Consider the following 18,756-nt stretch of genomic DNA (forward strand, 5'->3'; position numbering starts at 1 on the left):
GCAACCTGTTAAAAGAAAACAAAAATGTAAAAGAAAACCTAGGAGAAGTTAGAAATTATACTCTGCTTAATGCAGAAGGACCAGAATGCTTAACAGATATAGAAAATGATTATACCCTAATAAGTATAGAAACCCAGTTTTATAATTTTAGAAAAGGAATGGACAAAATAGAAATAATAAACAATCCAAAAGATTTAGAAAATATAATATCTATACTAGATAAAATGGAAATAATAGGAGAAAGACCGTTAGCCCATTGGGATGCTAACGAGATAATGTGTAAATTAGATATAATTAATTCAGAATACACTATAAAAACAGCACCTATAGAAGCAAATAATGAAGATACTAAAGAGTTTGATATACAAATAAAGGAACTTTTACAATTAGAAGTAATAAGAGGATCTACCTCTAGACATAGATCGGCCGCCTTTATGGTAAGAAATCATAGTGAACAAAAAAGAGGTAAAGCTCGTATGGTAATTAACTATAAAGATTAAATGATAACACCAGAAAAGATGCATATAAACTATCAGATAAAAGTGAGTTAATTAATAGAATTCAAAATAAAAAGGTATATAGTAAATTTGACTGTAAGTCAGGATACTGGCAAGTCAAAATGCACCCAGACAACATAGAATGGACTGCATTCACATGTCCAGGTGGACATTTTGAATGGTTAGTTATGCCGTTTGGTTTAAAGACAGCTCCACCCATTTTTCAACGAAAGATGGATAATATATTTGGAAAGTATAAATATTTTATATTAGTATATGTAGATGATATTTTGGTGTTCAATCAAAATATACAAGAACACTTAGGACACTTACAAATAATTTTTAGATTATTTGTTAAACATGGGATAATAATAAGTAAAAAGAAAATGGAATTATGTAAGACTTATATTAATTTTATAGGAATAACTTTAGGAAATGGAAAGGTAAAACTTCAACCACACATTGCAAAGAAAGTATTAGAAATGCCAGATAAATTAGAAAGACAAAAGATTTACAAAAATTTTAAGGATTAGTAATTATGCAAGAAATTTTATTCAAGACTTAGGAAAAATAGTAGGACCATTATACGCAAAGACCGGTAGTAAAGGGCAGAAAAACTTCAATATAGAAGACAATAAATTAATCCAAAAAATACAAGAAAAAATTAAAAATATTCCAGACCTAAAAATTCCATTAGAATCAGATTATCTAATCATTCAAACAGACGGAAGTGATTTAGGATGGGAAGCTATTTTAAAAGCACGACCTAATAAATACAGTAATAAAAATGAAGAACAAATGTGTGGTTATCAGAGTGGGGCATATAAAGAAAAAGGAAACATGAGTGCTATAGACCTAGAAGTATTAACTATAATATATGGGTTAAATAGTTTTAAGTTATATATTCTAAATAAAGAGAAAATTTTAGTTAGAACATATTGTGAAGCTATAGTTAAATTTCATCAAAAAATAAATAACAAAACTAGTAGTAGAAGAAGATGGCTAAATTTTACAGACACCACATCTGTTTATAAGAATATCGTATTTGAACATATAAAAGGTAAAGAAAGCGAATTAGCAGACCAGTTAAGTAGATTACAACTGGGAATAAATAAATAAGTTTAATCCGACTCATTTGTTTTCAGCATGAGACCAATAGGACAACCTCCTGCAGATAAAGGCAAGGGCGTAGCTTCGTCTTCAGATTCATATAAACAAACAATGTTAGGTAATTTAAATTTTAGATCTCTAGAATCTTTAGAAACAATGGAAAGAATTCACTTCGGACCATTTAACTTAATTGCTTACCCTGAGAGTAACATATCATTTAGAATAAGACCAGACTACATTCTAGATAGACCCCAAAAGTATTTAGTAGACAATCTTTTGATATCTTATAATAGACAAAATTGTAACCATTTTATGGCATCCATGAATTCTTTATACCATTACATGGCAGAAAAAAGTAGGCCTAAGTTTAAATATTATGTAGTCATTCATGGAAAGACTAATGGAATTTTCCAAACATGGTTATAAGTGTTAGATTCAATACAAGGTTTTAAAACCCCTTTTTTCAAAGGTTTCAATGATTTTACCAAAGCCACAAATCATGCTAGAGGATATTTAGGACCAAACTATTATATATCACCATCACTCAGACAGAAACCAGATCAAATACCTCAGTATAATTTACAAAAAGAGACGGGAAAAATTATTTTCTGCAACCATTGTTCTTCTATGACGGAGAATTTCAAGAAACTAAATGCTCAGAAAGAATCACTCCACATGGAAAACACTAGATTAATAAAGCAGGTACAACTATTAGAAGCAAGACTCAACCATCAGACAAATGTAAGCAAGACAGATGCAAAAACACAGACTCAGACACAGAGTTCTCCATCTCCTAAAAAAATGGATGAGAAGGGTGTGCATTTCCCACTAAATGCTCAGAAATCCACTGTACCGGATGTTGGTACAGCTAGTCCGGTTCAAACGATGACCGATAAAGACAAATCAAAATCGTTAATGACTGTCACTTTGCCAAAAAGTGAAGATGAAGGATGTTCTTCATCAAAACATAAGTTAGCAAAATCAGGTAATAAGATTTTAAGGAAGACTTTAATATCTAAAAGGAAAAATGAAACAATAGAGACTATAATCAAACACACTTTAGACAAATTTTTTAACAACCAGACACAAGATAAACATATGAATGGACAACCAGATGGACAACCCACTACCAATTCAGACAGAACTGTTCTAGAAATAAATAATACAGACAATAATTCTTCAAGATCAAACGAAGATGATAGTATTGCAAGTCATCTTGCACATTTTCAAGATGCTCAGGATCCATACGAAGACGATGACTCAGGAATGAGCTTCGACTCAATTGCCCTGCACAACTTGGATACATAGTAAAGACAACATACAATTTGTATTATTAGATAGGGTAGTCAGGTGGGGATGCCCACTTTATGTCTTGTAATAGTTAAATCTGTGTCAGAGTGCTTCCTTTATCACTACTTTCCAAAAAAAAGAAAAACTGTTGAAGCACGCGTCAAAATAATCTTGAAGAAAAATTAATAATGCATGTGACGATGGGGCCCAATGAGTACTCGGCGTGAATTATTAAGATTCTTTCTTATCTCTTATCTTTAGTGTCGGCCACATATGTCTGGGCCACGTAGTAATCTTTAGAACCACTGTTTTATCTAGTTTTGGCCTATAAAAGACGTACATTTTGTAGAAGGAAGACAGAGTGAAATAACCAACCTCAAAACATACCTGAAATGTGTAAACCCTTCCTCCCAACAAACCTATCCAAGTCAGTCTTTTTGTATAAAATTTTGTATCAGTGTGTTTTAAGGGAGTTCCCGAAAGGGAAACCTCTCTCCTAGTTACTTCATGTAAGTTCTTATTCACATATTTTTCCCCACCAAAAATATTTATATTTATGTTCTTATGTCCATATTTAAAGTTAATTAACATATTTTTTGTACATCATGTAAATTAAATTTTCTGTAAAATTCTTACCCTTAGTATATGGTTAGCCTCTTAATTTCTTAATAACAACGATGGATTAACCTGTAAATTCCTAAAAATTCTGACCTTGATAGTCCAATAGGTCTGCAAAATAGACAAAGGATGAGTGTTAGCTGCCAGACTAAAGTTTTCGGGGTGTGGTTAAAGAAGTAAGATGCTAAGAACATAGATTAAGAGGAAGAGATGAACAGGGTAAAATAAAATTAAAAAAAAAAATATAAAAAACTCTGGGGAAAATATAAACTATAAGAATGATAAACATGAAGAAACAGTGGGAAAGAGGGAGTACTGAGTAGGTTTTACAAAACTGATATACTAAAAAATCATTATTTATTGAAGAATATTACTGAAATATATCTTTGTTTATATCTTTGTTTTAAAACATTGAAACATAATATTGAAACATAATATTATTGAAATATATCTTTGTTTTATTGAAATATAGAAAAAATTGAACTTAATATGTCATATTTCAACACCTGAAAAGAAAGTCAAGATAGATATTGCACATCGTTTCTTCAGTACAAGATTGATAAACATCAAAAAGCAAAATAGTATTGAATCTTTCGACTCTCGTTGAATTGTGAAAAAATTCTTACTAACTTATGTTATATATCATGTGAAAAAAGATAAATCAACAATATACTATGTTTAAATTAAGTTCGAAAGCAAATAAAAATTACATAAGCTATGTAACTATACTATAAAAAAATACTTGGAGTTCCTCACTTTAATCCCCGAAAAAACTAAACTAATTTGTATATTCAATGTTGTAGCCGAATTGAAGATTGTTAATGCTAGTGCTATTTACTATCCTCCAACATGGAATATGACATCATAAAAACAAAGAGTAATAAACTCGAATGCCATCAGTTTGCTCCACCCTTAAATGGATAGCTATACCTTTATCAATTTATGAAAGTTTATCACTCTTTTTGAATCTGAGTAGAGCATTCTAGATGTAAAAAAAGTTGAAAGAGATAAATACCGCATCCCATAATATGGTAGGTTTTTTTTCTATGCTGTTAATATAAATACATCAAGTTTCTGTATTTGGAACTTATAAACAAATTAAACCACTATAACCTTACCTTTGTTGTTTTTCAGAAAAAGGACAATGGTGTTTGGAATGTGATTCTTTAGCTTCTTAGATGCACATGGTGTGTGTATTACTTATAAACATAAAAAGATGTTTTATTATCCTTGACCAATAAAATTAATGTCATAGAAAAAAAATTTGAAACCTGAGAATTAAATCAAAAAATTACGTTAGAGACTCAATAATAGCTACTTACAAACATAAAAGAATGATTTGTTATATATGATCAATAAAACCAACGAAAAATAAAAAGACCTCTGAAACTTAGAAATCACAAAATTACTCAATAATGAAAGCTTATCCTTCGTGATTCAATCCGAAACCTAGAAAACACAATGTTACAATAAATATTCAATCACCAAAGCTACTTGGGGCTTTGGGCCACAGGTGACAAAAGAGTTTTAAAATGAGGTGTAGGTGACACGTCTTAATTATTAGTTGGAGGTGACAATTACTTTATTATGGATTAAGAAAGTTGAGGAAGTTTGAAAATAACTCATAAGTTTTTAAATTTACACTTTGATCCCAATGTTTATCTAAAATAATGAGAAACGAAAGAAAAAAAAAGTATTTTTCTCTCTCTTCTCATCCATTGTTGTTTTCTCTCTCTTAGAGATTTTCGTTGTTCATTGTTTCTGCTGCTTTATTCATCATCTTCTGCTTCATTATCATCATCTTCTACTTCATTATCATTATCATCTTCTTTTTGTCGATCATTTGTTGTTGTTGTTGTTGGTACAGTGCTACTGCTGCTATCTGACCAATTTCTTAGGTCAAATTTTGTTTACTACATCACTTTCCACTTTGGCATTACTTTATAGGTGACTTTGGTAAGTAAAATTATGATTTTCATTCGTATTTTTCATCTGGGTACACTTCTGTTTTTTCAACAATGGACAGAACCCCGATCATGAATCCAATATAAGTGCCCATAATTTAAATAGGTCAATTATCTGGTGCATCAGATGAGTAATTTGTTGCATCAGAAGATTTATCTACTGCATCAAACTGTTTATCTGTTACATAAGAAGATTTATCTGTTGTATCAGATGTATTATCTGTTGTATCAGACGTATTATCTGTTGCATCAGAATGTTTATCTGTTGTACTAGACTAATTATCTGTTGCAACGAATGATTAATCTATTTGAAACAACACAAATCAGCTCCTACCACAAACCCAACAGATAACCAATATGTTTCAACTCTTGCTATTGCTACTGGATTCAAAATTATTCCTTACGTCCAATTGCCCATCCCAAATTTTCTAATTTGATTTCTCATTTTACTTATCTTTTTCATTAATCAAGAAGATATTTTTAAAAAATTCATGTTTTATCCTTTCCATTAATCACTTTTTCTTCAAATTAAAATGGAAACATCATTTAATAGGGGGACTATACGCTGACTGATGTTAAAAGTTTTCTTCTCTTATGAAATTTTGATTAAATAGAAAATAATGGTTAGTTCAAACACGTCTACTGTCCCACCAACTGATCAGTGGTTTATGGTAAACTAGACATGTAATTAATTATTCTTCTTAATTAATATGCATCTCAATTTGGAATGGATAATTTAAGCCGAAGGGAGTACGAATTAAAACGTTAGAGCCAACCAACAAACTAGTCATCTGTTAAAACAGACTATTTATCTGTTGCATCAGACTTCTTATCCGTTTCAACATGAGTAATCTATTTTGAACAACACATCAGCCCCTGCCACAAACACTACAGATAAATCTTGTTATTGCTACTGGATTCTAAATTATTCCTTTTTACGTCGAATCATCGACATATTTGTTGAGAATATAATAGACAGAATGAAAATTAAATATGGATTAAAACATCAAAGATCAAACATAAATTTTTACTAAACAAAAACAAATAAAAATACATATAATAGACTAAAAGAAAAATATTATTATTATTATTATTATCATCATCATCATCATTGTCAGGCGGTCAATCTTCAATCGAAAGTAGCAAGGCCCTCCCCAGCCTGTGTATCTCACGGAGCATTCTTTCTCTAACTCCTCTCAGTTCCCATTACAGGTCACAAACTTGATTTCGAAGTTCATTCACGGCGTCTTGCAGAAAAGCAACGTCCCACACTGAGTCAGCCATAATCTTCTAGAGTGTAATATGAAAGACGAGATACAATAAATAAATAGAGTGTAGTTGACTGAACGATTGAGTAAGAAGGCACCTATTTATAGAGGATTGAATTTGAATGAGGCAAAAAGGCGTGACTGTTCGCCTCCATTCATTAATTATATTTTTAATTAAATTAAGAAAATAAATATTGTGATAAGTCATGACTTTTCAGATTATTATTATTAATTAGTTTTTTTTAAGAACCGTTTTTATCGAGTTATGGCAACAGATTCTATATCTGTTGCATCAGATAACACATCTGTGACAACAGACATATCATCTGTTGCAACAAATATAAAATATGTTGCATCACATAACCTATTTGTTGCAACATATAATCTAACCGTTCACCTCCATTTATTAATTACATTTTTTATTATTGTGAAAAGTAATGACTTAATTAAATTAAGAAATATTGTGATAAGTCATGGCTTTTCAGATTATTATTATTAATTAGTTCTTTCCAAGAATCATTTTTATTAAGTTGACAACAGATTCTATATCGGTTGTATTAGATAAATCATCTGTGACATCAGATATATCATCTATTGCAACAATAGTGAACCTATTGCATCAGATAATATATTTGTTGCAACCTATAATCTACTTTTAAAAAAAACTATCATCACATTGATCGAAATTTGTTGACTTTTTTATTTTATAAATTAAAAAAAAACACCTTTTCAAATTCTTTAATAAAATAATAACCATTTTTATTTTCTAGCAACAGATTTTATATCTGTTGAATCTAATAAACCATCAGTTGCAACAGATATACCATATGTAGCAACAAATAGACGTTCTATATTAATATCTTTTTTTATTTCTTCTAACAGCTGATACATCACTCGCAATAGATAGGGAATTTGATGCATCAGTAACACCGTTGAATGTATGTGTTTTTATTTTAGACAAAAAGTCACGATCGACCTTTACCTTATTTTTTTTAACAATCATCATATAAGTTAATTAATCTAATATTGTGACTTTTTTTTATTATATAATAAATAATTTTAAAAAACAAATTCAAAAACAAAAATGGTGAAAAGTCACGATCAGTTATTAAAATTAAATAGCTGTTCTTTTACGGTTATAAATTGTGTTTATCATTTATTTTATTATTATTTATTTATGAAACATTTTTTATATTAAATAATCGAAAAGTCATGTCTTTTTCACCCTCTCAATAACAACAATAACCCTTTTTTTATTAATAACCGCCTGGTTCAACATATGATCGATCTGTCACATCAGATTAACCTCTGTTGACACAAATTGCTCAATCCCTACCTCCAACCTTCGATATGTTGAGAACAAGGAATAAACAAAATGATTATTAAATACTAAATAAGAATTAAAAATTCAAAGTCGAGCACCAAATGAAACATAGATTTTTGAATCCTTTGGGTAGATCCGATATACAAAAGGAAGAAAATACATATGCTAAAATAAAAAACATTAACTAATTATTATTACTACTATTATTATTATTGTCAATAGGACATTTTTCATCTGGCAGCCTTGCTCCGAAGTCAGCCAAATCTCTCTAGAGTTCATCAAACTGCCTTTGAAGTTCAAGCAAGGACTCGATATGAATATTCTTTCTTATATGAATCTAGATCATCCATATTTGTAAGGAGGGACCTATTTATAAATTATTGTATCTCAAAAAGAACAAATAAATTGCTTTAAAATAAATCTAACAGATGGGTAATCTGTTGTAAAATATATTCTTTCTGTTAGATAACTTACAACATACTGGCAATCTTTTGCAACAGATGTATGTATCTGTTTGATTTCTCCAACAGATACGTCATATGTTCCAACAGGTTGATCATTTGTCATAATAGATGTCTCCAATTATTTGATAATATAAACAGATATGGCATCTGTTGCAACTAGCTAGTCATCTGTTTATTCAATTTAAGCCATAGATGGGCTAGGAAGAATAAGGTGCGTGAAGATGAATCCACTATCATATATGTAGGAGTTAATTATGTATTACTTTAAGGTCACTGGGAAAACACACACAAAGTACAATGTTTTTGTGTATGTAGTTTTTAACCGATTAGGCATTGATCATTCAAACAAGATCCTGCATTGTACCATGAAGTTTGATGGGTTCAAAATTGATAAGGCTGAGGTCCTCATGAAGATGGTCCAGATACCCCGTTATGAATTATTGACGATTATTTCTCGTGTTTATACGTGTCAAGTTTTTAGAAGGGATCAATATTTGTCGCCATTGCAGAGAACCAATAGCGATTAGACTTAACTTTAAGTGTGTATTGGACTCCGAGAACACCTTCGAAGCCTCGCACTATATCAAACAAGAAAGTAAAACCAATAGAAATTACCCTAGCCCAAATCTATATGGTTGGGTTGATCGCTTGGGGTGATGATTATATGCCAGAAGGTGCGGTAGGAGAATGCCTTCGAGGGAAAATAGGTGGTTGATGGAAGACTATATCATCTGAGATCTAATTAAAGAAGAGACATAGGGTATAAAGTAACTTCTAAGGAATTTGGCCGATGGAATTATCTTAAAAGATGCAAAATCTGAATCATGTACAAATATGAAAGTGTACCCCGGTAATGTAATTTCGTTTGTTGTCTCTCTGAAAGAAAAATAATGTAGATGGACACTTTGCTAGGGAGCTGCGTGGTTGGGATTATCACCTAGATAGAAAATAGGAGAAGACCAACAAAGTAGCCTCACGGGCATCGAGGGTTAAAATGATGTACAACAAGTCTAGAAAACTTACGCCAACAACAACTACAGTTAAAATAAGGATTCTAAGCGAAGGCGGCAATTTCTAAATTTTAAATTTCATCATATGCCTTCTTGTTTGTGTTTCCGATAAGGTCTGTTGTCATTGACCTGATCGAAACCACAAACGAGATTGAAAGGTAAATAGAGTATAATTACTTCCTTAGCAATATAGATTAATTGATTGTGTTTTTTTGCCTTATCATGCTTTCAACATTTCTTGGAGAAGATCAGATGCTTGCTGTAGTATGTGAATCCCGATAATTTTCAAGCTTGCCTCCAGCTTGTTGATTCTTTATTTAAGCTGGTTGTTGTCATCTTCGAAGTTGGGAAGGAGTTCCTCATTTCTTGTGAGCTCGATCAGGAACACTACCTTTAAAGTTGTGGCATTCTAGAAGCGCTTCAAAACACTTTCTTCAGAAGCCTTAAAAGATACATGGAGGGTTGTTGTGTTTGTTTTAGGTCAAAATATGTTGATGCACGTTGAAGATGTGGTCCCAATAATTGAACAACACACTTTTATCAAGCGTTTCTCCATGCATCTTGCTCAACCAATTTGACAAATTAATAAGAAAGGAGTTAGACTCTACCAAGCCTATCAAACGTTACGTAACTCTGAGCTTATTACCCTATCAAAAAAATATAACCCAGTTAGTGCAAAAATCAAATAAGCTCAATCTATCAGCCTTTCTGCTGATCACTCTTCTCTAATATAGATGACAAGATATCTGCTATGCAAAAGTCTACACCGTCACCAGACATGCTTGCAGAGAGTAATTCTTCAGAGGGCATCAGCAGATATCTTCTGAAGAATTACTCCCTGGCAAGCATGTCGAGTGACGGTGTAGACTTTTGCATAGCAGATATCTTGTCATCTATATTAGAGAAAAACAATCAGCAGAAAGGCTAATAGATTGAGCTCGTTTGATTTGTGCACTAACTCAGTCATATTTTTTGATAAGGTAATGAGCTTGGAGTTACGTAACGTTTGATAGGCTTGGTAGAGTCGGTTTAGATCACATGCTACATAACTCTATGCTTATTAATTTATCAAATTAGTTGAGCAAGATGCATTGAGCAACACTCGATAAAAGTATGTTGTTCAACTGTTGGGACCACATCTTCAACGTGCATCAACACATTTTGACCTAACACAAACACAGCGACCCTCCATGTATCCTTTAAGGCTTCTGAAGAAAGTGTTCTGAAGGATACCTAAAATGCCACAACTTTTAAGGTGGTGTCCCTGATTGAGATCACAAGAGATAAGGAATTCCTTACCAACTTCGAAGACGGCAACGACCAGCTTGAATATAGAATCAACAAGTTGGAGGCAAGCTTGAAATTTATCGGGATTCACATACTACAGCAAATATCTAATCTTCTCTGAGGAATGTTGAAAGCATGCTAAGGCAAGAAAACACAATCAATTATATCCATATTTCTACGGAAGCAATGATACTCGATTTGCCTTTCAATCTCATTTGTGGTTTCGATCAGGTCAAAGGTAGTGGACCTGATCAAAAACACAAACAAGAAGGCATGGGATGAAATTTAAAATTCAAAAATTGTCGCCTTTGCTTAGATTCCTTATTTTAACTGCAGTTGTTGTTGGCGTAAGTTTTCTAGACTTGTTGTACATCATTTCAACCCTCGATGCCCGTAAGGCTGCTTTGTTGGTCTTCTCCTATTTTCTATCTAGGTGATAATCCCAACCACACAGATCCCTAGCAAAGTGTCCATCTGCATTATTTTTCTTTCAGAGAGACAACAGACGAAATTACATTATTGGATACACTTTCATAGTTGTACTTGATTCAAATTTCGTATCTTTTAAGATAATTCCATTAGCCAGATTTGCTAGAAGTTACTTTCTACCCTATGTCTCTTTTTGAATTAGCTCTCAAATGATATAGTCTTCCATTAACCACCTATTTTAACTCGAATGCATTTTCTTACTGCACCTTCTGGCGTATAATCATCACCCCGAGCGAGCAACCCAACCATATAAATTTAGGCTAGGGCAATAACTATATTGGTTTTCCGTTCTTGTTAGATGCAGTGCTAAGCTTCGAAGGCCCTCTAAGGGTTCAATGCACTCTAAAAGTTAGTCCAATCACTATTGAATCTCTTTACAATGACACCAAAACTAGATCCCTTCACAATGCTTGACAAATAAACATGAGCAACAATCGACATTAAATCTAACAGGGTATCAGAACCATATTCATGGTCCCTCATCCTTATCAATTCTGACCTACCAAACTTAACTATAAAATTTCAGACATCTTATTTGAATGATCTATGATTAGTCAGTAAAAATAGCATTCACAAAATCAGTGTACTCTATGTGTGTTTCCACGATAACATTATCAGTAATACATACCTCCCACATATGAAGTGGTTCCATTTGCATGCAATTTATTTCTCCAAACCCATCTTTACTGCAGCCTCTTGTGATGGTCTGGCAAAAGTTGATCAACTGTCAGTTCCTTATATCTACAAAGAAGAGGAAAAGAATTGATGTCATAGAAAGAACATTATCCATCTGTTGCAATAGATGTAGAGTCGGTTGCATCAGATGTGGAGTCTGTTGCAACAGATGTGGAGTCTGTTGTAACAGATGTGGAGTCTGATGAAATACATCAAACCAGCCTTTCTAGTGGTTTGATTTGTTCTAACAGTTTCTCCATCTGTTGCAACATCAACAACAGCATAAACTACAAATAAAAAACATCAACAACAAAAAAATAACAATATTTGTTCCAACAACATCATCAACAACAAAGAAGCAACATCTTTGTTCCAGAACCATCAACAACACCACACCACAAGTTCCAACAACGCCAACCCCACCAACAACATCAATAAATGCATCAACAATAAAGAAAAAAATAAAATACATACAAAAAAATGATACTGCCAACAAGGCTTTTAAACTTCTCCCAATAGATAACTTTCTTTGCATATTGTAATAAAAATTCTCGGTTTATTAGTTCAACACTAAAAAGTTCCTTCAAATTTTTTTAATAAATATGATATGTGTAAATAGTAATTAAATAAAAGAACAGATGTAAATAACTTACAAAGAAGAAGACAAGAATGAAAGAGCAATAATGAACCATACCTTAATGTCAAAAAGGGGATCAAAATAATAATTTCAGTCGAGGAAAGAAATAGATCGATTTAGATCCGAAAGGATCTTTATGAGAAGAGAAGATAAAAGAGAGAAAAAGGCTGTGATAACCCTAAAGAGGAGAGAAAGAAAAAGATAAGAGTTGAATAAAATAAACTGCAGCTGAAGGAAGAGAGGTGAGATAATTTCTATAGATGTATTATGTACGTAGACATGGGGGTTTTAAATATTCATTAATTAATATTCACTAATTTCATTAATAATTAATTGAGGTGCACGAGGAAGACTAAGACTAGTGACATTGAAAAGACAAGACAAGACTGCTCAATGAACTCACTTTTGAGATATCCAAAAAATATTTTTTACCGCCTTTAGTAGTAAGTACTACTTGATATTATCTACTAGGACAAAAGCTTGATTTAAAATTAAAAGAGAAACAAATATTTTCAAACAGATATGTCATCTGTTCAACATATATAAATATTTGTTTAGAAATTTGAACAATTCAGTCATCTGTTACAACATATATCAATATCTGTTAAAAAATCCCAACAGCTCAGTCATCTGTGACAACAGATGAAAATATCCATTTGATAATTAATTAAATCAGATATGTCATTTGTTACAATAGATATAAATATCTGTTTGAAATTTTTCAATAGCTCAGTCATCTATCGCAACAGATGCAGATGTTTATTTGATAATTAAATCAGATATGTCATCTATTACAACAGATATAAATATTTGTTTAAAAATTTTCAATAGCTCAGTCATCTGTCACAATAGATGCAAATGTCTATTTGATAATTAAATCAGATATGTTATCTATTACAACAGATATGAATATCTATTTGAAAATTTTCAACAGCTCAGTCATTTGTTGCAACAGATTTTATTGCAATTGATTTAGGTGGAACTAGGAATGAATGAATGAGATTACAGGGTCAACTACAAATCCAATCAAGTCTTTACAATTACATGGCATTGGTATTGCTTCATCCAGACCCGAGTCATCGATCGATCACTCTCAGTTGAAATGAGTTCTCATCAACTCAATGTTAGGATAGTGATAGTACCTAAGTTGATTTAGGTGGAACTAAGGATGAATGAATGATCTCACAAGGTCAACTACAAATTCAATCGAGTCTTTGCAATTGCATGGTATTAGTATTGCATTCATCCCGACCCGAGTTCATCGATCGATCACTCTGAGTTGAAATAAGTTTTCACTAACTCAATGTTAGGATAGTGATAGTACCTAATTTTATTTAGGTGGAACTAGGGATGAATGAATGAGCTCACAAGGTCAACTAAAAATACAATCAATTTTTTACAATTGCATGGCATTGGTATTACGTTCATCCCAACCTGAGTCATCCATCGATCACTCTGAGTCAAAATAAGTTCTCATCAACTCAATTTTAGGATAGTCATAGTACCTAAGTTAATTTAGGTGGAACTAGAGATGAATGATTGAGATCACAGGGTCAACCATAAATCCAATCGAGTCTTTGTAATTGCATGGCGTTAGTACTGTGTCCATTCCGACCCAAGTCATTGATCGATCACTCTGAGTTGAAATGAGTTCTCAACAACTCAATATTTTAAAAACTATATCATTTAAATTTTTAAAATTAATTAAGATCAATTTGGACCAAATTAGCAATTTCAAAACTTGTCATTCTTTTTCAAAATTACAAATCAACCCATACAAATCATCCATTTTCGTGAAAAACTTTTCATTTCAAATCTTAAGTTCTCACTCTTCTCTCTCTCTCTCTCTTTTTTAGGGTCTCCTCTCTCTCTCTCTCAATAATATAAACAACAACTACTCAACACATTGCTCAACCCTTTAAAACAGATCGATTTTCTTCCCATTTATGATCACATATAGTTTTTTTTACTCCATTTCCTCTTGTATCCACCATTTTCTCTATTTTCATAGGTAACAGAGTTAGAGAACAGTTCTACATTTGTTCTTTAATCTAAAAAATAGGGATTTTTAGTTAATAATAAAAAAGAAGACTTTTAGTTGTATTATCTTTGAGAATGGATTAATAATTTTGAGTTTTGATGCTAAATAAGTAGGAAGTACCCGAGAAAACCCTATTTTTTCTCTCAGTGTTTTGTTGACTGTCGTGGTATTATTGGATGGTGTTTGTGGTGGTGTTGGTGGCTGTTGTTGGTGGTGTTGGTATTTGTGTTTTTTGGCGGTGGTGTCGGTGGTGTTGGTATTGGTGGCATTGGTGGTGGTCTTAGTGGCATTGGTGGTGAAATTAATTGTGGTGGTGGTGGTCCATTCGTTGCAATGGGTGGAAGATCTGTTGGGAGATATTAAATAGGTTTTTAAACAGATTCCCCATCTGTTCCAACTGATGGGTTATCTGTTAGAGTATTTTTTTATAATGTGACATAGAATAATTTATTGAAATTTGTCCATCTGTTGCAACAGGTGGAATATCTATTGGGAGATATTAAATAGGTCTTCAAAAAGATTCAGGTTCCCTATCTATTCTAACTGATAGGTTGTCCATTAGAGTATTTTTTTTGTTATGTGGCGTAGAATAATTTACTGAAATTTGTCTAACCTTTTTTTAAAAAATTATGCAGACATCAAATGCAATGTAATTTTTGTTTTTCTATTATTTGTAGTTAAAAGATGTCTTCCAAAAGAAAAGAAACTGAAAGTGGATCAACTTCTGACCACCCAACAAAAAAGGCTAGACTACATATAGATTCAGAGGAACTTCCAAAACAACCTCAGTCAGGGCAAAATGAAGTTGAGGAAAGTGATAACTCCTTTTCACCAATGGAGCGTGAAATAACATTAAAATTCTAGCGTGATTTTGTCAAAACTATTAGTATCATCGGGTTTCGAGTTGCGATGCCGATGAGTAACCCTAACATAGTATTTCGTGATGTTGTACTTAAATGTCAGTTGGGGAAACCTTTTAACGAACTTAAGAGTATTATGAAGAAGGAAAACATAGATGCACTTTTTAATAAGAGCTGCTTTGCATACTTTCTTGAGTTGTCTGGGCCCTCCCTCTCTATTTCCCAATGATCATGGTATATGGACTCCTCAAGTGCAGGATCAAGTATCGGGGGATGATAGAGGTCCAAAGAAGGGCGAAAAAAAGATGGATGAAGTCTGGATCAACTACTGTGGCATGTTGATTTGTTTTGGATTGAAAGAGTTTGCCATAGTGACGGACTTGAGATGCGATCGTCCAAAAGAACCTCTCATCAAGAAAACACCCCACAAAGGGTCCAACAAACGCAAGGTAAACAAAGATGGGTTGTTGGGCATTGTTGGACCTAGCTACAGAGTAGAGGATTTGATGGCGGATCTCAAGAATAAAGACATACCAAAGCACTATAGGGAGAAATTATGCTCAGTTTGATTTGTCCATTTCGTTTTATTGTCAAGAGACATCAGGAAAGTCATAGAACATGATTTTTTGGTGCTTGCTGATGATTTTGGAAAATTCAATGATTATTCCTAGGGATAAGACAACTACTACTTGACTGTCAAATATTTACTGAAAAAGCTAAAGCCAAAGACGACCACATTATACGGTTTTTCTTGGGCTTTCATGATAAAGTTGATCACTATTTTTACTCATTCATTAATTTATATTTAATATAGTTATGACTTTATTTTTTTTCTTGCTTCCTATTTACAATTTTTAGGCTTGGGAATGTGAAGCCATTCCTTCCCTCTGAAAGCATTTCAAGGGTTACCCGAATGATGTTTCTCATCCAAGGATCCTTAGGTGGTTGGCTGCAATAGAGAGCAGCAAGGAAAATATTAACAAGGATGAATTCTTTAACCCTATGGATGAAGCAGTACGTCTTTTTTCAACTAAAATAATTAGCCTCAAAGAAAGATATTGAAATAGATGTTCCATCTGTTGCGACAGATGGGTCATCTGTTGCAACAGATTATCCGTCAACTGCAACTGGTGCAACAGATGGGTAATTTGTTGCGACAGACAATCCATATTTTGCAATAGATTAACCATATATTACTCTGGTTCTCTGAACCCTTCTCAACAGATTACCCATCTACTACAAATTATGCAACAGATGGGTAATTTGATGCAACATATTATCAATTTATTTAAACACACAGATCAGTTGTTGCGGTAGCTAGATCATTTATTGCATAAGTTGGCCATGTTAATATCCATGTAACTCGAGCCCCATGTAACCCAAATGACTGTAAATTATTATTATATAATTTAAATTTCTCCTATCATTTTTATAGGTTGTGCATCCTTAGATCGTGCCTACCATTGATAAGCTGGGGATGACTTCTTTTCTTACTTAGTGTCTTGTTGATACAAAAGAAGACCCAACGGTGGAGTTAATAAAGAAGGAATTGGCTGGAGCAACATCCATAAGAAGAGCAGTTAGGAAAGGTCAGCCTAATGTTGAAGCTCTTCACGACCAACCTTAAACTGCAACAGATTCGGGTGCTTCTTCTGGGGGTATTATTGGTGGAGTTATTTGTAATAGTGGCAGTCATCCTACTGCTGCTGCTGCTACTAGTCGTGATTATGAACATGTTGGTTCTCAGCAAAAAATAAATATTTTTGAAAACATCCCTTGCACAGGTCCTCCCTCTTACCTCTACACCGGTCTCTCCCACCCTTACAATGGTCCCTCTCATCCCTCCTCACCCTCATGTTCTCATTACAAATGAAAAGTGTGCAAGGACAGAGAGGATAAACTCCTTGAAAAGCTAGAGGATATTGCTGAAGCTGCCGAAGAGTTGAAATCCAGGAGGGGTGCCATACCATCTAATGAGGTGAGGGAGCTATGCACTCCTACAGTTGAGGTTAGGAGGAAGAGAAGAAAAATTAGAAAAATTCTCTCCGTTCTGAAATCAACAAAAATTGCAACTCCTTCCACTCCAAGAGTTATTTAAGTTTAGGGGCCGCCGAAGAAGGTGGATATATTCGTGGTGCTTGGCAAGGAGAAGAAGAAGGAACTGGAAAAATTCATCAAGATAAAGGTTCAAAAAGAATACACCATGGATTCATTTGCCGCCAAAGATTTCTAGAATATGACAAATGTGCACGTGTGGTACGAGGACAAGGTAAGTTTACTTTTGCTAACCTAGCCTTCCAATCTACTCCATGGAGAAGAATCTACGTAGAAGATGTGTAATCTGTTGCAACAACTTGGTATTCTGTTGCAACATAATACACATCTGTTGTTTAAGTTGTGTTGGTTGGGTAATTTGTGAACTGATTTAGAGAACCCTCTGCATCGAATTCTTTCCACTGTGTTTTTATTCTTTATAATTACTAACCTATTTCAAAATTGTCTTCTTATACCACAGTATGTTGACGAAATTCTCTGCCTCATGAGGGGCAGGCAATTAGCATACCCGGATGCTTATGATGCTACCGATAGGATAATGGACCTCAACTTCTACAATAATTTCAAGGATAGGTACGTTAAACTCTGTAAGATAGCTGATTTTGGTGGCCCAGGATTTGATCAGTTAGTTTCTACATTCCAATAGGATGAATAAGCGATTATATATATTAGAGGGAAGAGGCCATATCCACGCGGCAAGAGCTGGACCAAGGCAAAAAAAATCCTTACAGTCATGAATGTGGATATCACACATTTTCTCACTGTTAAGATACTACTATACGAGGGAAAGATTAAGTTTTATGACTACAACTTACCTGTCTTCAGTGAAAAGATGTTTTTAACCCACATACAGCCACTCTTAAAGTTGTTGCCCAAGTTGTTGACATAGAGTAAGCTGATGGATCACTTGCCGGCTAAAGTCTTGGAGAAGGAATCATGGGCTTTTGAAGGTCGAAATAAGAACATCCAGCTCCTAAGAAATACAACCGGTGCAGCATACAGGTCGTACTTGCTTGCATACATCGAGTGTTTGCTGACCAACACATAAATGACCGATATGTGCGACACTGTTGTGGGAAAGATGCAATGGGTCTGGGCATATAGGTTACTAACTAAATGGTTGAAACTCGTGTATAAAAAAGGACATGTACAAAGACAGAGACGAAC

Source organism: Capsicum annuum, chromosome 1 (assembly GCF_002878395.1).
Source record: "Capsicum annuum cultivar UCD-10X-F1 chromosome 1, UCD10Xv1.1, whole genome shotgun sequence".
NCBI lineage: Eukaryota > Viridiplantae > Streptophyta > Magnoliopsida > Solanales > Solanaceae > Capsicum > Capsicum annuum.